The sequence below is a fragment of the Patella vulgata genome, chromosome 2 (genome assembly GCF_932274485.2).
Source record: "Patella vulgata chromosome 2, xgPatVulg1.2, whole genome shotgun sequence".
Lineage (NCBI taxonomy): Eukaryota > Metazoa > Mollusca > Gastropoda > Patellidae > Patella > Patella vulgata.
The window spans coordinates 86,175,697-86,194,480 of record NC_065880.2 but is presented as its reverse complement, the minus strand read 5'-3'; the positions used below and the strand labels follow the sequence as shown (position 1 = coordinate 86,194,480).

Sequence of the window (18,784 nt, the reverse complement as noted above, 5' to 3'; positions counted from 1 at the left end):
CCCGGTTGTACGTGACAAGGAGTAGGGCCGCCTGTCCAACCTCGTGGGTTTTCTCCGGGTTCTCCGGTTTCCTCCCACTGCTAAAGACCCCTACGCGCAAGCGAATTATTGAAATAAAATTAAACCATATGTTAGTCCCGAAATGACCTAGTTTGTGTCGAGTGGACGTTAAACCCCATTTCTCTCTCTCTCTCTCTCTCCCTAAAGAAAGACCTGCAATAGGCAAATTTAGCTCATGCATAATGTATGTTTAATAGAGATCATAATAGAATAGAAACTCTGTCATAGATCCTTATACCCACGTGACAAGTAGAGCTAACGTAGTTAGATTGAACCTTTTCATGTGAGGTATTATTATGAATCATTGAAAAGAAACATTTTCTTTTATATTTTACTCGTTTCTATAGGGTTGTTTAGCAAACGTAACATGTGACAATTCAATGTTTAATAACACAATGATAATTTTAATTTTATTACCAACACTTTCACAACATCTGAAAGAAATATCCCACACGGAGTGTTAATCTGTTTTTGGTTTATTTTCCAATTCAATATAATAAGACATGTCTTGGCTGTATTCATGAGTTACAATTGTTTACGTTGTTTATTTATGTATAAGTGAAATGAAATGTCGTTTAACGTCCTACTGTTCTGCTTCAACTAGGGGTGTCACAATCGGAAAAAAAATTGGGGTCAACTTGTTCTAATGAAGACAGGCAAATACAAATACCTTAGACAGTTTTAAGCAACACACAGACACACATAGAAAAAATGGGTGTGGCTTTGCCCCTGGGTGATTGGTCATTCACTCAAAACAATAGGGACCATCCTTAGGGTATAAGGAATAGGTATGCAAAGTCTCAAAAGGATCTGTTAAGAATTGTGGCCTGTAGGCGACACACAGACACAAACAAAAATTGTGCGTGGCTCTGCCCCAGGGGATCGGAATAGGTATAAAAAGTTTTCAAGACGATGTGTTAGGCAACACACAGACAAACGAAGAGAAATGGGCGTGCCTCTGCCCCTGGGGATCGGAACATGTACCAAAATCAACAATTGCCGCCCTTAGGCTATAAGGATGATCCATTTAGAATTGCGGCCTGTATACAATAAACACAACAATTAGGCGTGACTCTGCCCCTGGGGGTGGAGAGACAGAGAGAGAAATGGGGTTTAACGTCCACTCGACACAGACTAGGTCATTTCGGGACTAACATATGGTTTTAATTTATTTCAATAATTCGCTTGCGCGTAGGGGTCTTTAGCAGTACGAGGAAACCTGAGGACCCGGAGAAAACCCACGAAGTTGGACAGGTAACCTTACTCCTTGTCACGTACAACCGGGGATTCGAAACCACGCCAGTTGACTCAATGACAGGACTTTTGATACAGCACGCACGTGCTAACCATTCGACCATCCACCCCCCCCCCCCCTTGGGTTGGGCACGTGCACCAAGATCAATAGTTGCCGTCCTTAAGGCCCGGTCCCACTGCACTTACGGATGCAAAGAGGATGTAAAACGGGAAAATAACGTGCCCACCGTTTGAAAACGCCATGCATACGTTGTGTACTCATTGCATACGTGTTTCATACGCTCTAACGGATGAACTTTCTGCCGTGTACGATGTAAATGCGCGACACATACGAGCACAAAACGTTCCATGTCCGTTATCATCTGTTAAACGTCCACGGTATCCTCTCTGCATCCTCTGGGCATCCTCGCAACTCACATCCGCTCCAGCTGAAAATGGAAAGAGGGAGGAAAGATAAGGTACATGGAACGACTATACATCGTTATTAGCACGGAAATAGAAAGGATGTAAGCGTATGCATCTCGTATATAAAGTTTTCAAAACAGACAAAGAGTTTGTATCTGGTATATTGAAGGATGTCTGAAGTTTGCCGGAGCTGTCATCTACTTCCATCCGCTTTCATCCGCTAGGCTTCCGATGAACATCCATTTAACATCCCCGCCACATACTTCCCACGTTCGTTCTTTTCCGTTCTGTTTTCGCAAATTTTCGTCAATTTTGTCCATTTCTGGAGCGGATGAAAACGGATGGAGCCACCCCGCGAAAGTTTGCTCGTCCGCTGTGTCCTTTTTGCATACGTTTTGTGTCCATCGGCCACTGGAACCGGGCCTTTAGCCTATAAGGAACATGGGGTGGGTGGGTGGGGTGGATGGCTGAATAGTTAGCACGTGCGCGCTGTATCATAAAGTCTGTCATTGAGTCAACAGGCGTGGTTTCGATTCCACGGTTGTACGTGACAAGGAGTAGGGTCGCCTATCCAACCTCGTGGGTTTTCTCCGGGTCCTCCGGTTTCCTCCCACTGCTCCGCGCAAGCGAATTATTGAAAAAATAAAATTAAAGCATATGTTCGTCCCGAAATGACGAGTGGACGTTAAACCTCATTTATCTCTCTCTTTATCATGCAGAAAGAATAACAGATAAACTAGTAGACTGGGCAAATCAGGATTAAACGCCACTCAAGTTGGACTGCTCACGTATTTCAAAGACCATAACTGATTACAATGTAAACAGAACTGAGTGTGGGCCGTAATTAGTTTATATACATTCACATTACAATTATATAAGCTAGTTCCGAGTGCTCACGTATTCCAGAGGCCATAATTGATTATAATGTAAACAATATTAAATGTAGGCCTAATTCAGTTTAAATATATTCATTTTATATTTATATATGCTCTTTGGTCCCGTTGCGACTAATCTCGGGGTTTAATAACCTAGAAATAAAATGAAATGAAATGTGATTCAACGTCCTACTGTTCTGCTCCGACTGGGCTAATGAAGACGGGCATACGCCATACTGTGTGCTATGAGGGAACTTTTGCACGGGCAGCGGCACTATGGCCTACTCTTATATCGAATTCCAACTGTCGAGGGATCTTTTACGTGCATGCCAATGTGTACACGGGACCTCGGTTTTTCGTGCCATCCCAACGGCTAGACAGCTGTCCTTGTCACGCCCTTCATCCTATTAATAACATAGATACGCCCTTTAACATAATTTATTTAAAGCTATGCTGCCCTTACAGTTTAAAGTATAAGGGCTAACTCTACATATTGCATTTCATTATTTTGTCGACAAACGTTATATATAAAAATAAAATAAAACAAAACCAAGTACGAACAATCCAAACCATTAGACAAAATTCGAAGTCCTAAAAAAACGGTATAGGCAAAATAGTGTAATAAGGCAAAATAGTGTAATCAGCATATGGACTGTTCACCGTGTACAAAATACACGACAAACAGTGGTAACAGGTGTCCGGAAGAGTAAGCTCACCCTGCCTGGCGCCACACCGCCATAGCTGCATCCAAACTATTAGGCGAAATCTCGGTAAAATAGCGTGATTGGCCAATGAACTATCTGTATGCAAAATGCACGTGATGAACAGTGTTAACGATGTAGTAGAGAGACATTATCAGGGAGATTGTATACGCGTCAATTAAATATATCTAGAATAATAGCCGAGAGAGACATGTTATATTTACCAATCAAGTCAATATGACGCCCATAAAACGTTTTAAAGGTTTTAATAAGTTTAGTTCGCAAGTATCCCTGTAGTTGAAGCTTAGATGACAAATGCCTCGATCTACTTAAAAAATCAGAAGTTGAGACACAAACACTGCATAAGCTGGTGATATTGGAATGTTACTACTAATAAATGGAAAGTTAGCAATCGGAAAGTCAAAGTCATCACGTTTATCGTACAATTTCACACTAAGTTTATGGCAATTGTCAAAATCGAGACGCAGATCCAAGTAGGAAGCGTAATTGTCACTGTCAGTAGTGTTTTTAATTTCGAGCTCATCAGGATACTATTATTTAGACATATATCAATCTGATTACAATACAGATCTATATTTCGTTTGTTTTTTATACTTTCGATGCGCTACACTACATGAAGATCTGACCGGTAGTTACGATAGGTCACGTCAAAGGTCATACGAGCAACCTTTAACCCTATGACGTCAGATATTTGATTAACCAATCAGCATTGATGTTACTAGCGAATTACTCACAGTTCCGTGCAAAACACGCCTAAAGCTCCCCGTAACAGACCGTATCATTGGCTAATACCTCACACTATTCAGAACACGTCAATGATAACATCTCTTCCAGATCCTAGTGTAGTAAACACAAGTAAAACAAAATTTGAACTATAAAAACGAAATGAAATCTAGGGTCTGTGTTTTTAATCAGATTGGAACTATATGCACGCTACAAGCCTATAATCAGCTGTATAGAGCATCGGATGGGCGTAATACACATGGATTAGAACTGCCGCAAGATTTAACTTTAAAATGAATAATTGTGACTGAGACAACGATAATGAACAATCTACGCTACACCTTTAAACAGACATAACTTCGCCCAGAATGAAGTAATGTGAATGATATTTTCAATTTATCACCCAATAATACATTCTACAGTAGATATCGCTTGTGTGATATATTTCATAATCTACTGCGATATCTCCTTAGGTGATATCGCTTTACATGAATTGGATTGGTCAGTTGAAAAGGAACTCCTTTTTTTATTTTCAAAGAACAGTTCATTTCTTATTAAAAATAACTTTTTTTAAATTAAGAATGAACTACATTTATTGTTATTCAATTGACCTTGATGGAAACACTGGGTCAATATAAAGGACTTTGCAATGGTTGAATTGCTGTCAAAAAATAATGTATCACTCCGCCGTAATGTTCAGTAAAAGTGAAATCTACAGTAAAGAATTATATTTATCTATTTGTGCATGTAAGAAGGGATTGGGTGATAAATAAAATCTCCTACTCGTCTTTTTTGATATCAAAAAATATCAACACTCGTTGATAAAGTAAAAAAAAAACTGGGCAGAGCATCGTTTTTTGTTACTTTATCAACTTGTGTTGATATTTTTAGATATAAAAATAGACTGGTAGGAGATTCTCTATACATTCATTTTTCATTATCTATTTTGGAACTATTATAGCAATAAAGATCTGGGCCCTGTTTCTCGAAATCTTAACTAAAGATAAAATCTAAATTTTAGTAAATACTTTAATTTTGATTGACTAAGCACTAAAATCAATCTAATATTATCCAATCAAATTATTAAACGTGAAACAGGCCCCAGCTTTTTATCTAAATGTTACATAATATACAAACAACAAGGTATAAAATTGTCACGACACTGTTGTTCCCAAATTTCAAATCACCTGATTCGTTTTACACCGGAATCACGATGGTATATATTTATATTTCACAATTGTACTTTGTTCATATAAAGTTGTATTGAAATCTAAATTTCCTGTCATTTCTGACTTCACTTGTTCCATGTACCATTCCTCTAAACAATCAAATGTCAACGGTTCAAAGTAATAATGTAGTTTATTGACGAATAATTGCGGTGCCTTGGTCAAAGCAGGTAAATCCGCCACTCCCATAATACACACCTCTCGAACAAAGTAACCGCTGCCACATAACGGATTACCGTACCAGATTTTATAGCGGGAAAAAAAATCCCTGTCTCCCCTCTCGCGATCTCCTATATTAAATATATTTAAAAACCAATGAGAACCATCACACAATAATTGTTGTTAATTTGATTCAAAGCTGCTACCCAGTTTTAATTTCCGTGCACTTAAACCCAATATCGAACGTTATCGTACTATCGAACGAAACAACATAGCGTACTCCTGACAATGTTTCGTTTGATTATATAGACCCAATCCCGCTCAAACACTGCTGGTAACGAAAGCAGATTTCTGTTCCAAATTATGACTGGTAAATAGTCCGATTAATAACCAATACCTAACTGCGTAACAATACCAATTGGCTTTAAACAGAGCTCCAGATATGTTTACATAAAGGGGTCACGTTGGCTTAGGGGGTAAGACGCCGGCTCGCTGGCCTGGAGGTCGCGTGTTCGATCATTGCATTGGCCGTGAAAGTTCAACTAGATTTTCCGGCGTTGTTCCCCCTTATTAGTGACGCAGGACGGGGGGCCTGACAAGGACAGCGGTTTCGTCGTTCGGATGGGACGAAAAAACCCGAGGTCCTGTACACATTGACGTGCATGTAAAAAATCCCTTGACAACTGGAATTCAATATAAGACTAGGCCGTAGTGCAACCGCCCTCCTGGCAAAATTTCACTCATGGCACACTGTATAGCGTATGTCTGTCTTCATTAGCCCAGTTCGGAGCAGGAAAGTAGGACGTTAAACCCTATTTCATTTTATGTTTACATAACGTTACGTCATGGCTCCCAATTTTTTACTCCCAGTTAACCAGTGCATAGCAGAATATTGCAAAAAAAAAACTAACTACGTGACAAACGAGGCTATCAAAACGACAAACAATGTATGTAAACAACACTACTTGGAGACGAACAATACTTTTGCCGTTATTAATACCTTAAATCACTGTCCAAAGTGTTAGGGAAGACCCCAGATTAAACGTAGGGCTGTCATGCTGCTGTACTTAGGAGCGGTTTGATTGAATGGGAAGAATAGACACACTCCCTCAAAAGCTCAAGTATCAGAAACCAATCCAGCAATAGACAGAGATGGATTTCTCGGGCCATTGCTTCAGGAATATGACAACATTGCATAGTAGCATAGATCTTAAAGAGGTATTCAACTTCAAAACACACGGTGACAAATTAGTGTAATAGTAGAAACTGGACTTATTTCAATAATTTGCTTGCGCGTATGGGTCTTTAGCAGTGGGGGGAAACCAGAGGACCTAAAGAAAACCCACGAGGTAGGACAGGCGACCCTACTCTTTGTCACGTACAACCGGGGAATCGAAACCACGCCAGTTGACCAAATGACAGACCTTATTATACAACGCGCACGCGCAAACCATTCGGCCATCCCAACTCCTCTAGACCACACGGAACCCAGCTCGTATCTCCCTGCACCGCTACACTCATAAACGCAACTTTCTATACGTACCTATGTATGATCCTGGTATTTGTAGATGTTTATTGTTGTTTAAAGAAGTGAAATAAGTTTCATCAGGTATACCAATTAGCTTACACCACTCCAGAAAATCTTGAGCTGTTTTATTGTGTAGAACATAGTCTATAAACTGTCGAGAGGCTGTATAATGCAATGATCCTTTACACGGTGAAATACCACCTGGCGCCGGTGGTCGACCAGCAACACGATCTCTGTTCAAGCTGAAAAACCAATACCTCACCATATTAGCACTGCTAATGTAAAAATTGATATACTAAACAGCACAAAAAAACGTCAGTACGATTTAAAAATCAGACAGGCACTTTAATCAAATCATTCTAGAAAACGACTTACTAAATGGATCAAAGCAATTTTTTGTGAACAGTATGTTGACACAATACTGATTAATTCATCGCAATTCCAAGACATTCCGAGGAGGTTTAGAGTCTGTACCAAGTCTATACATCAGTATCTCGTGTGTCCGACGCGAGTGTCCATAACAGCAGCGCAGCGTATGTTCATGGAGTGGACCAGACGATTGATGAACGCGATTGGCACCTGGAACCACTCTCAGAAAAGCGTGGCGCAATCCATCGGCTGTTTGGTCGCGGTACGACGTTATTAAGTCTCGTCTGAATTTCATCCCAAAGATGTTTAATCAGGTTTAAGTCCGGACTAAGGGCTGGCCAGTGCATAACGTTGACACTGTTCTGCTGTACGATGTCCCGAGTAACTTTGGGCGTTCTCATCTTGGAAAACGTTATTTGTTTCGATGACGTGCGGAATGTGGTATGACGTGGGGTCTTAGAGAGCACTGCTGTGATGCCGCCTCCTCTCCTTGGACCAAGATTTTGGAACACCGCGGGACCCACTCTCTGGTTCAAGCCGATTCCACCCAAAATCATTATGTTTGGACCCCCGCCCCCATGACTGAGTCTCGTTCAATGACACTTTGGTCAAAATAACGCTGGCCATGTCGATGCCATATTCTGGTCCTGCCATCTGCAGTTGATAACACAATACCGACTCTCCATTGCCTGTGTCGCCAGTTCTGGTGTTGGTGCGGATCGGTCCACGGTAAGGTACTGATGGGGCTTCGCCCTTATCGCTTTGTGGTGAACCTTGGTGTACCAGTTAGGGCCGATCATCCGTGGTGTTGGTGGCCCGAAAGCGTTGCTGAAGCCTATAGATGGTCCGAACATTGACCTGGAAGTGATTGGCAACGGCTTGGGCAGTGTGGCCAGCGTCGAATCTTCCAAGCGCCTGGTTCCTCTGAGCTGTCGTGAGTCCTGGTATGCTGCTGACGTTGTAGTGTGAATGGTTCAACCAGGTATGGGGGTGCATTTTATATGGCTGGTCCCGGTGAACAGCACGTGCAGCATGAATTACATGAAAATCATGAAGAACACATTACCATCTCAAAAGTCAGGTAGCGTTTTTGAGAACATTTCCTGGCTTCAATTCCGTGTTTGGGAAAGAGCCTCATTGCTCAGGTAAAGTTGGAGAAGTGGTCACAAATATACAATAAAAAGTTTTGGCAAGTTTTATGCAATGCGTCTATTCAGAGTAACATACCAACCTGACGTTACTTTTGCTGCTGAGAGAGAGAGAGAGGGGGGGCATGGGGTTTAACGTCCACTCGACACAAACTAGGTCATTTCGGGACTAACATATGGTTTATTTTATTTCAATAATTCGCTTGCGCGTAGAGGTCTTTAGCAGTGGGAGAAAACCGGATTGCTGCTTAGTATATTAGCTCAAGGAATCATCTGTTACCATTTGTATTCGCACTGTGATTCTTACCATATTAGGACTGCTAATGTTGTTATTTGTATAAGCACTGCTAATGTTACTACATGTATTTGTATTAGCAATGCTAATTGTACCATCTGTATTAGCACTGTCAATGTTAACACTTGCACCAGCACTGCTTATGTTGGCATTTGTATTAGCATTTCAACTATTGTATTAGCACTGATCATCTTACAATTCGTATTAGCACTGCAAATGTCACACCGATAATGTTGCCATTTATATTAGCAATGATCATATGATAGCATTTGTATAAGCACTGCTCATGTTACCATTTGTATTAACACTCGAAATGCATGAAGACAACTCTGCCTGGGAACATTTATGAAAACGTGGAGGTAAATTCAATATGTAACATTATAAACAAAAGATAATTTAACTTACATCTTGGTAGAACCCTGTATATCATTAGCACCTTTATAAGCTTGTAGTATTTTAACAAGTTGATAATTTGTTTTCAATGGATATTCTTGGCCAGTTAAATTGATCACATATCGCCATTTTACTTTATGTTCATACAGATCTCTTAGACATACGATCTCTTGTTCCAGAACACTGAATTGTCCCCATATGACATCTACTCGTCTTGAAGCCATGAATACATTGGGAAGACATGACACAATCGACGTCAATGCGTTATATATAACACTGGAGGATGTTTTATCCATGTGTATGCAGTAGACATTATGTGGTCTATAAATAGCTCTTAGTAATCGTTCTATTTGGTTCACGTGTTTATAAACCATTAAAGTAAACGCAATGGGGAAATTTTTCTCTTCATCTGTTATTTTATCCACAATAAAGCCTCGATCAGACACGAATCTCGAACAATTGGACGTGTATTTTTTATATGATTCTGGTAGAATGGCCATTCTCGGATGCGAGGCCATGTACCGTTTTGCTTCCATGATGTATGTAGTATTCTTTTCGGGAATCAGTCTTTGACACATTTCTTCAACACTAGTCACAGCTTGTAGCAGTTGTTTCTCGACACAGAGTGACTTATTCCCTAATTCGGTGTAAACTGTATGTTTTTCAAAAGTATTGTACAATTTAAAGTGATTTAGCATCTTATAATAACTTGTGAAAAATAATATCGCAATAAACATCAGGACAATCATCCATAACTTGCCCATTAAGCGACCGCTGACCATATTCCTGAACAAGCCCATTTGCTGCAAAAACCAAATTATGATAAGTAAAATTTTTATTACCATTATTATTTCCAGAAAGTGTCCAAAGACGGTTTACATTAAACCCTAAATAGATGCCAGTGATAAGCGTAAGTAAAACGATCACAAATATTGAAAGATAAATTTTAATTAACTTTGAAACGGTGCGTGTTGTTAACAATGGGTAAAAAACAGTTTATCAGTGGCTTTACCTATAGGCTGGTCAAACTAACATTTGACGTAGAACAAATTGCAACAAAAGGTTTTTTTGATTTCTATTGACTCATTATGATGTCCGAAGTAAGGAAAAGAAAGTTTACCAAAATCGGAGTCCAAATAAGGACTAGGGGCGTGGCCAAATCCATGATGGCGGCTGTCGATCAAAAATTGCAATTATCTCTAAAACTATTGGATTTAGACACCATAAATGTATTGCGGACAGATAGGAAGTCAGTATCAGCGAGTCCAAAATTGCGACGTTATGTCTCTATGACGTCGCTGCGACGTCACAACGGCATATCAGACGTCGCATTTCTTCCAAAATTAGTCCATTTACACATCTTAACAGCAAAAACGGATGCAGAAAAGAGTACATGCCCATTATGTTTGGTTGATAAAGAAGAACAATGTGTTACAATTACGGAGAGGGGGGGGGGGCTAAAAGTATAACTAATGCTGCATTGCCGATAGGTTATACTGTCAGAGTAGCTGCAGGAACACAGATTCATTTCAATGTTGAAGAAATGAAATAAAATGAGGTTATACATCCTAATGTTCTGCTCCGATTTGGCTCCCTTATATAGTGTGCTATGAGGGACAATTTGCCCTGCATTGGCGCAACAGCCTACTCATATATCGAATTTCATCCGCCAAGAGGTCTTTTACTGGAGAAGTAGTGCATGAAAAGGTGAATGGGTGGGGCTGATCAATTTTGACATTTGGCCCAAAAATCATCAGAAAGATGTACCCGAGATGTGTTACAATAACAACTTTCGCGGTAATATGAACAGCACCCCCCTTGTGGTGTCCACAAAAGCATTACTTTATAGTGGCGTTTTGTGGGTCCAGATCATATGTCGACAGGAACTGAATACCAGAGAGTCCAAAAAGGTGAAAATCGGTCGACCCTATTCATGCAACATTCAATGCACTTCCACGTACAAGCACAAAATGGGTGTCAAACATTGAGTCGCTGGGCTCCTTAATGTCGCTTTTTTTATATATTTGGCCACTACATCGTCTCTCTCATTCGGCTTCATCCTTAAAATTGATTATATCGTCTTTATACTAGTTATGTATGTTAGGCCACATTTTGAAGAAGTTCTAATATTTGTCCCCATACATCTTCTTGTTATTTATCTCAGACGTCGGTTTGAAGGTTGTTTTTTTATAAGAATACGACTCACTAAATCCAAAGAGCTTGGGCACCCCGCGCCCCCAAAAGTGACGGCAAATTCCGCTACTAAGCCAAATTCAAAATGGGACCCATTTTTGAGAGAAAATCATAAAGTCCCCTGTATAGTTTTTCGTGGTCTCCTAATTCAGGTATTAACATAAAATATGTTCCACCCAAATGTATTCCAATATGACCACTATATTCGCATTGGCGGGACATTTCGAAATGAAATGGGGTTTAACATCCTACAGTTCTGCCCCAACTGGGATAATGAAGACGGAGGGACATTTCAATGTTAAGTGTAGTAATGTGGTGGTGTAATACGTTAAACTGGAGGTTTTCGAGGTCGCCGAATTCATATACTATTCAAAAAAAGTAGGGGATATTTGATTTTGGGGGCATAATACTAAAATATGCAAATGACTACGAAAAAAGTCACTATAGAACCTAACAGAAGAAACATTTCCAGTTACATGTGACGCCCAAACGCACCAATAGCTACCGCATGGAATGCAGGTGATGCTTGGGATCATCATGGGGGTCCAACCCAAGATTTGCACGACTCTGACTTTGAATGTTACAGTCATTGTGGCATTGAATTCCAGGGTGGAAACATCAGTTTAATTGTTTTAGTGACCAGAAAACAAATTTTGATCGATTTGGGGGTGGTTCTGTTATGGTGTGGGGAGGCATCACTGTTGCTGGAAGAACGGCTTTACATGTTGTTGCAGGGCGTGTTACAGGCCAGTACTACCGGGACAACATCTTGGCAGTCCATGTTGTGCCGTTCGCACGACGTCATGGCCGCCGTTTCATCTTCCAGGATGACAACGCAAGATGTCACAGGGCCAGGATCGTTACAGGTTACCTCCAACAACAGAACATCACCACATTACCCTGGCCAGCACTGAGTCCCGACCTCTCCCCCATCGAGCATGTCTGGGACATGCTTGGACAGAGGTTACGTCAACGTCAACAACGTCCTGCCAATGTCCAAGAACTTGCTGCTGCGTTGCAACAGGAATGGGACAATCTGGACCAAAATGACCTTAGACGTCTCATTAGGAGTATGCCACGTCGGATCAATGCTTGTTTGGCAAACAGAGGAGGATTTACCCGTTACTGACTTGGTTGTGATGCTGTGGTAACTTTGCTGTTTGACCCCGGGTATCATTTTACCCTTATAATGGTCAGTCTGTGCCTTACTTAGTCTAACGATCATTTGGAATAAATCGATGAATGTGAACTTCATTTCATTTTGTCATTTGTTTTCTTCGTGACTTAGGTGACTTTAATAACACTTAAAAATCAAATATCCCCTACTTTTTTTGAATAGTATATATGAACTGCGAAATGTAATATTTTCCTTCAATGGTCTACTGAACATAGATATTTTGTCAAATTTGAGTACCAGGTTGGTGTTTTGTTCGGTCATGGCACATTTTGCGGTTCAGATGTTAATTTGCCTACCCCGAAAACCTATTTGGTGTATTATGCAACCACATTGCTAACGTCGAAATTTCCCGTCAAGTGTGGCCATATTTTGAATAAAGTCGTCATATTGGAATATTTAAACGGTCGTTACGGCGAGTTCCTGGGCTTTTGATGTACGGAACTGTGGGTAAACCACTAGAAACGATAACACTGATTGATTAATCAATGTCTGATGTCATAAGATCAAAAATCGCGCTGCAGAGGCGGACCCAAGGGGTTGGCCCCTCGCCCCCCCCCCCTAATTTTCGACAGTGCCCTTTTTTACTGCTGAAAGTGCCTTTTCTCAGACCCAAATATGTCCGTTCCCAACCCGTTGCAGGGATCCCAAATGACTCAAACCATCGACTCAAACACATCAGTCTGGTCTAATTAATGCTTTCACTTTCAAACGAATTCTTGGTGTTTAGCTGACGGTGTCCTAATCCTATAGAGTGACTATAGACAGACATCAATGATAGCATCTTGTGGAATCGCCGGCGTATACACTCATGCCTATCACCGACGCGCATGAGTTCAACTTGATGTAGTTTACTTAGACAAAAATATCAGCCAAATAGCCCTTGGAGTGGCTACAGATACAAGGAAATGACGGATAATTTTCTTGGGGGACCCCCCCCCCCAAAAAAAAAAAAAACCCCTCTCAGCGGCGTGTCCCGTCTCCTCGGTCAGTGCCCTCATTTTGCGGGCCCCCCCCCCCCTTATTAAAATTCCTAGATCCGCCCATGCACTGTTTACCCCCGATGTGAACTTCCACTATGACTTGTCAGATCTTCAAGTAATGTAGGCCATCGAAAGTATAAAAAACGAAACGAAATATAGATCTGTATTTTAATCGGATTGGAATAGTAACCTTTGGGATAAAGTGTAAAATATTTCTAAGATATCTTAAATTTTGATTTACAATAGTTTCACATACCGGCATTCCTTTAAATATAGACCTTTAGATTTAGGCACAACAGATTTGTTTCTGATGTTGTAGTCGAAAAGAAAAGAAAAACAAACGAATGTTAGATAGCCCCTTAAATAATGGAATATTGTTATGCACAATTTCAAGATAAAAATTACGCGATATGTCAAGGAATGTGTCAAACAATTATATTACTGTAGTTATTTGAGAAACATAATACAGCGAATTATAAACCAATGAAAAGTTTTTTTAAAAATATTGCCTACGTTCTAAATATACACGTAAATTCTGTGTACGGGGCTCTACAAAGTCGGATCGCAAATTAAGGACGGTTAAAAACAGTTTACCAAAATTAGATACATTTGACCTGACCAATTAGCGACCATCCACAATCTACACAGTAATGGCCCGTGTGTAAGTGAATTTCTTTTAAAGATGCATTATGTAAGAGCCATGTTTGCCTATTGCATGTCTTTCTTTAGGCCTTAAATGTTATTAAAATTATTAATTAGACATTTATTCTCATGACCAGTAGGCCTACATAATCAACCCTCTAAAGTATCGGATGGTCGTGAATTTTAATGGAGTGAAATGGATAATCGAGAATATTGTTATTATCGTAAAAATCTTACCAATGGAAATCGAGACTGCGCTTTTCTTATCAAAACTCCCAACATTTATAGCTTCGCTCAGAATTATGTAATTTGACTGAAGTGTCAATATATACATATATCAATATCTGTTTTTAAACTATAATATTTAAACTATCAGCTGTTTATCTTAATCTTTAGATAACGGTCACAGATGTCATGTTATTGATTTAATAACTGTCTAAATGATCTTTTATAATAGTAGTATTATTTTTGTTGTAAGTTTCATTAGGATTGCGCTACATAGAAAATTAGTTGATCACCATGCCAGTCTTAGCTCAAGTTTAAAATTTCCAACAGTTCTCAAGGCAAATTTTAAGCCACTGAATAATGCAAACCGCCATTACCAATGGACATTGTGGACCGAGTTAAGTTTGATTATGTCTTGCAGCCTCTTTCCACAAGTCTATTACATGTCAGCACGATAGCGGGTTAAAATTTGCATGTAGCTTATATCGATATCAAAAAATTACAACCTTCGGACGGAGGGCAATTAAATATTCAAGTTAGTGGGACAAACACCCGTGGTCTGGGATTCAGTAAATAACTCTTTGAAAAGAGTTATATTCTACTGGACCGAAACAACCACCAATACATCCAAGTAGGGTGAAACGACTTAAAGCAAACCCAGCACTCCTTGTCCATTTAGGCTCGCCCAGATAACTAGGCCAAACATGGCTGTTTCCAGTAGTGAGATGTCAACAAACTTCGATTTTACAAAGGAGAAAGGCTATAAAACTTGACCTGAACTTAGTTCTGACAAGAACGAAAGCAATGGGGTGACCTTTCGAGGTATTTCATGAAGTTTTAGCCATTTTAATTAAAATTTGAAAAAATGACAAGCTTCTAATATAAAGGTAACAATTATTATCGTGACACATATAAATATATATATATATATATATATATATATATAGGTTTTATTGACGGTAGGTATATGTTTGCTAATTATCCCGCGCCGAACGAAGTTAGGGAGGGACATTGAAATGGGGTTCGTCCGTCCGTCCGATTTCGTTTCCGGAGCATATCTCATAAACCGTTCAAGATATCTTTCTGAAACTTTGCACACATATCAACCTATTACAGTAGTTGTGCCTTTTGCTGTTTAGGAATTTCTGGGATTTATATTTTTTGTGGTTCCATGGAAACAAATTTGACTTTGTTTTTGGTGTATAATTTTGTTTCCGGAGCATATCTCATAAACCATTCAAGATATCTTTTTGAAACTTTGTACAGACATCTACCCATTACAGTAGTTGTCTCTTTTGCTATTTAGGAATTTCTGGAATTGATATTTTGTGTGTTTCCATGGAAACAAATTTGACTTAGTTTTTGGTGTACAATTTTGTTTCCGGAGCATATCTCATAAATTGTTCAAGATATCTTCTTGGCACTTATTTTGAATTTCTCAGATTTGATAATTTTATGTGTTTCCATGGAAACACATTTGGCTGTTCAAAAAACCTTTAAAATAATTTTACCCATTATTTTATTTTCTGAAATCCAGCCTTCCATCCTGATTTTGTTTCTGGAACATATTTTATAATGTGTTCAAGAAATCTTTTTGAAACTTTGTACAAACATTAACCTATTATAGTATTTTATTTTCTGATGTATAAGTTTATTGTTTAACATACAGCAGCTGATTGAGGTAGGCAAAGGTTGTTGTGCAAACCTTACAGGGAGTAGCGACCCTGCCTTGTCGAACTACTGTGATCAGAGTATGAATTTCTGTGAATTGATATTCCATGCGTCAGAATATGAGATTTGTCTAAAGCTCCAGTTCCCTCCACTTGCAAAATATCTCTATTTTCTATGTAGTCATGTCTAATTTTTAAAACCAGAGCTTAATGTCATAAATTATCTCAAATCTTCTAGTAAATAGCAATCAGTCATTAGTTTTCAGAAATAGAGAGCAATATCTACTAAACAGGGCCACAATATTAGGACCAGTGACACTGTTTGCGAAATCTGATACATTTTTATATATTTATTACCAAAAGCATAAACAAGTTACTTTTCCTTATTTCTTCCAAACAAGTGCAAGGGCGCGGGATGTTGATGACTAGTCATCTTGTTTCATTTTGAATTCGTGTGGGAGATTCCGCTCGATGTATTTCTTCACAGAAGATACTACATCTTGTGGAAACTATGTATTGTGACATCACATCTTGCGGTAAATATGCTTGACATCATTAATTAGTATGCACAAATAGTTCTTTATATAAAAAGACAGAACTTCCTTTTTGTCAGTGTTATTAAAGTATTCTTATTGTTGTAGCATTGTAAATGTGCTAATTTTCTTATATTTTCTTAAACTTTTTCCACGTTTTCGCTTAATAAAAAAAATTACCAAAAATATGTTCTTCAAATCCGTTCAAATAAATAGCTTCATTCTGGCCTTTATTTCATAGCAATTGACGAAAAACTAGAGCGGGTAGGATACAATTGATATAATGTCGGCGGCCATATTGGTGAGTGTCCACCCAAGTTCAAAATACTTCGGCACCCACTAAACATTTCTTCAAAAAAATTCTCCCTACTCAAACTTTCCTACAGAACCATAGTCAGATGCTGGATTAGATACCCTGACGTTAACGATAGCATCAAACGGAATGAGAACGGGTAGGGGCTCCACGGCACTAAGGCCTTGGCAGGTGACTTATAGTTTTAAATTTACCAATTTTTCCAAAAAAGGTGAACTGACAGAATCCGATTCTAATCTTACCAATGGAACTAGATACCCACATTCAGCAAAGTTACCTGTTTTCTTCTGCTTTACGATCAAGTAACAGTGTATTTTTTTAATTACTTTATACCAACAAATGTTTTTTTAAAACATTACCATTACGCGGCATACCTCCGGGACCCTTTAGACTCCGGGCCCCTGGACAAGTGTCCCAGTTGCCCCCCCCCCTCTTACGGGCCCTGCTTTATTTCCATTGCACGGCTTAACCTGGTGTTTGACTACCGGAGTAGTACCATTAGCCATGCTCATCAGGAAAAATACATCCCAACAGACTTTCAGCTAAAACGTAAAAAAATCGGATAGACCAGTTTTCATCTTTTTGAACTCTGTGGTATTGACTACCAGGGGGCGCTTTTCGCATTACAGCCCAAATTGTTTTTTGGTTTTTTGTAACACGTCTCGAGTACACCTGTGTCAAAATATGAATGCTTCTGATGATGTTGGGATTAACCTACTTCTGAGTGGCCCAAATGTGAAAATTGGTCAGCCCCGCCCATTCAACCTTTAATGTACTTCTCCAGTAAAAGAACCCTTTGCAGTTGGAATACGATATAAGAGTGCTTTGTGCCACTGCAGGGCAAAATTCCCCTCCTAGCATACTGATGAAGCCCAGTTGGAGCAGAACAGTAGAACGTATGTATCACCCCATTTCATTTCATTTCTTTTTATTGACGTAGGCTATTTTTGTCAACAATTGAAATGAATGTGTTCCTACGGCTACTGTAATAGTATCACCTTTCGACAATGCAGCAATATTTATATACTTTTAGCTTCCTTCTACGTTATTGTAACACATTGTTATTGTTTATCAACCCATAATTGGCAAATCCTCTTCTCTGAATCAGCATTCGTTTCTACTGCTAACATGCATAAATGGACTAATTTTGGAAGAAATGCGACGTCTGATATGCCGTTGTGACGTCACAGTAACGTCATGACGTCGTAGAGACATAACGTCGCCATCATGGATTTCGCCACGCCCCCTGTCCTTATTTGGACTCCGATTTTGGTAAACTTTCTTTTCCTTCATTAGGACATTATAATGAGTCAATAGAAAACCAAAAACCTTTTGTTGCAATTTGTTCTACGTACGACATCATTTAGCCGTCGTTTGACCCGCCTATAGAGTCCACACGAAAAGGGAATAGCGAACAAATCTTGCTGATTTTTCTGACAGGATCATGTAATTATTGTTCATGTATGTTGAATAAAAAAAACTTTAGTAAGTTTAGTCTGTTAATTGCGGTACAGCACGAATTTCGTTTACGGTAAAAATTCCATTCCTAAATTTGGAATATTGGCTAAGCGCAGTTATGAACCGGTGTGCGCAGGCGTCTGTTTACAATGGCCGCCGCATTCAAATGAACGTTGTTTGTGGTTTTGTATCGTACAATTCTACATGAAAATAGTGTTTGATTATTATAAATTTGTGTCGGATGTGTCAGGAAATGATTCCTGTTGGTGATCAAAGAAGAATCACGGTGAAAAATAGACGGTAAGGATTCCAAAATAGCCTTAGAACCGAGATGAGGAAAAGTCTTATTTTCATACTGGTTGTCATTAAAGCTCACCTGTAACGAAGAGAGGCAGCAGGTACTAGGACTCTCATATTTTCGTTACTAGAGTAACTA

The 18,784-nt window shown here is 39.3% G+C and overlaps 1 long non-coding RNA gene across 1 annotated transcript; it reads right to left on the bottom strand.

Moving 5' to 3' along the window:
• Positions 1-2,496: 2,496 nt before the first annotated feature.
• On the bottom strand, positions 2,497-9,482 carry LOC126812173 (uncharacterized). Its single transcript, XR_007675839.2, has 3 exons — positions 9,170-9,482; positions 6,968-7,194; positions 2,497-5,555 (listed from the first exon to the last, which is right to left on the bottom strand). It is a non-coding gene; the product is annotated as an uncharacterized LOC126812173 (long non-coding RNA).
• Positions 9,483-18,784: the final 9,302 nt, after the last annotated feature.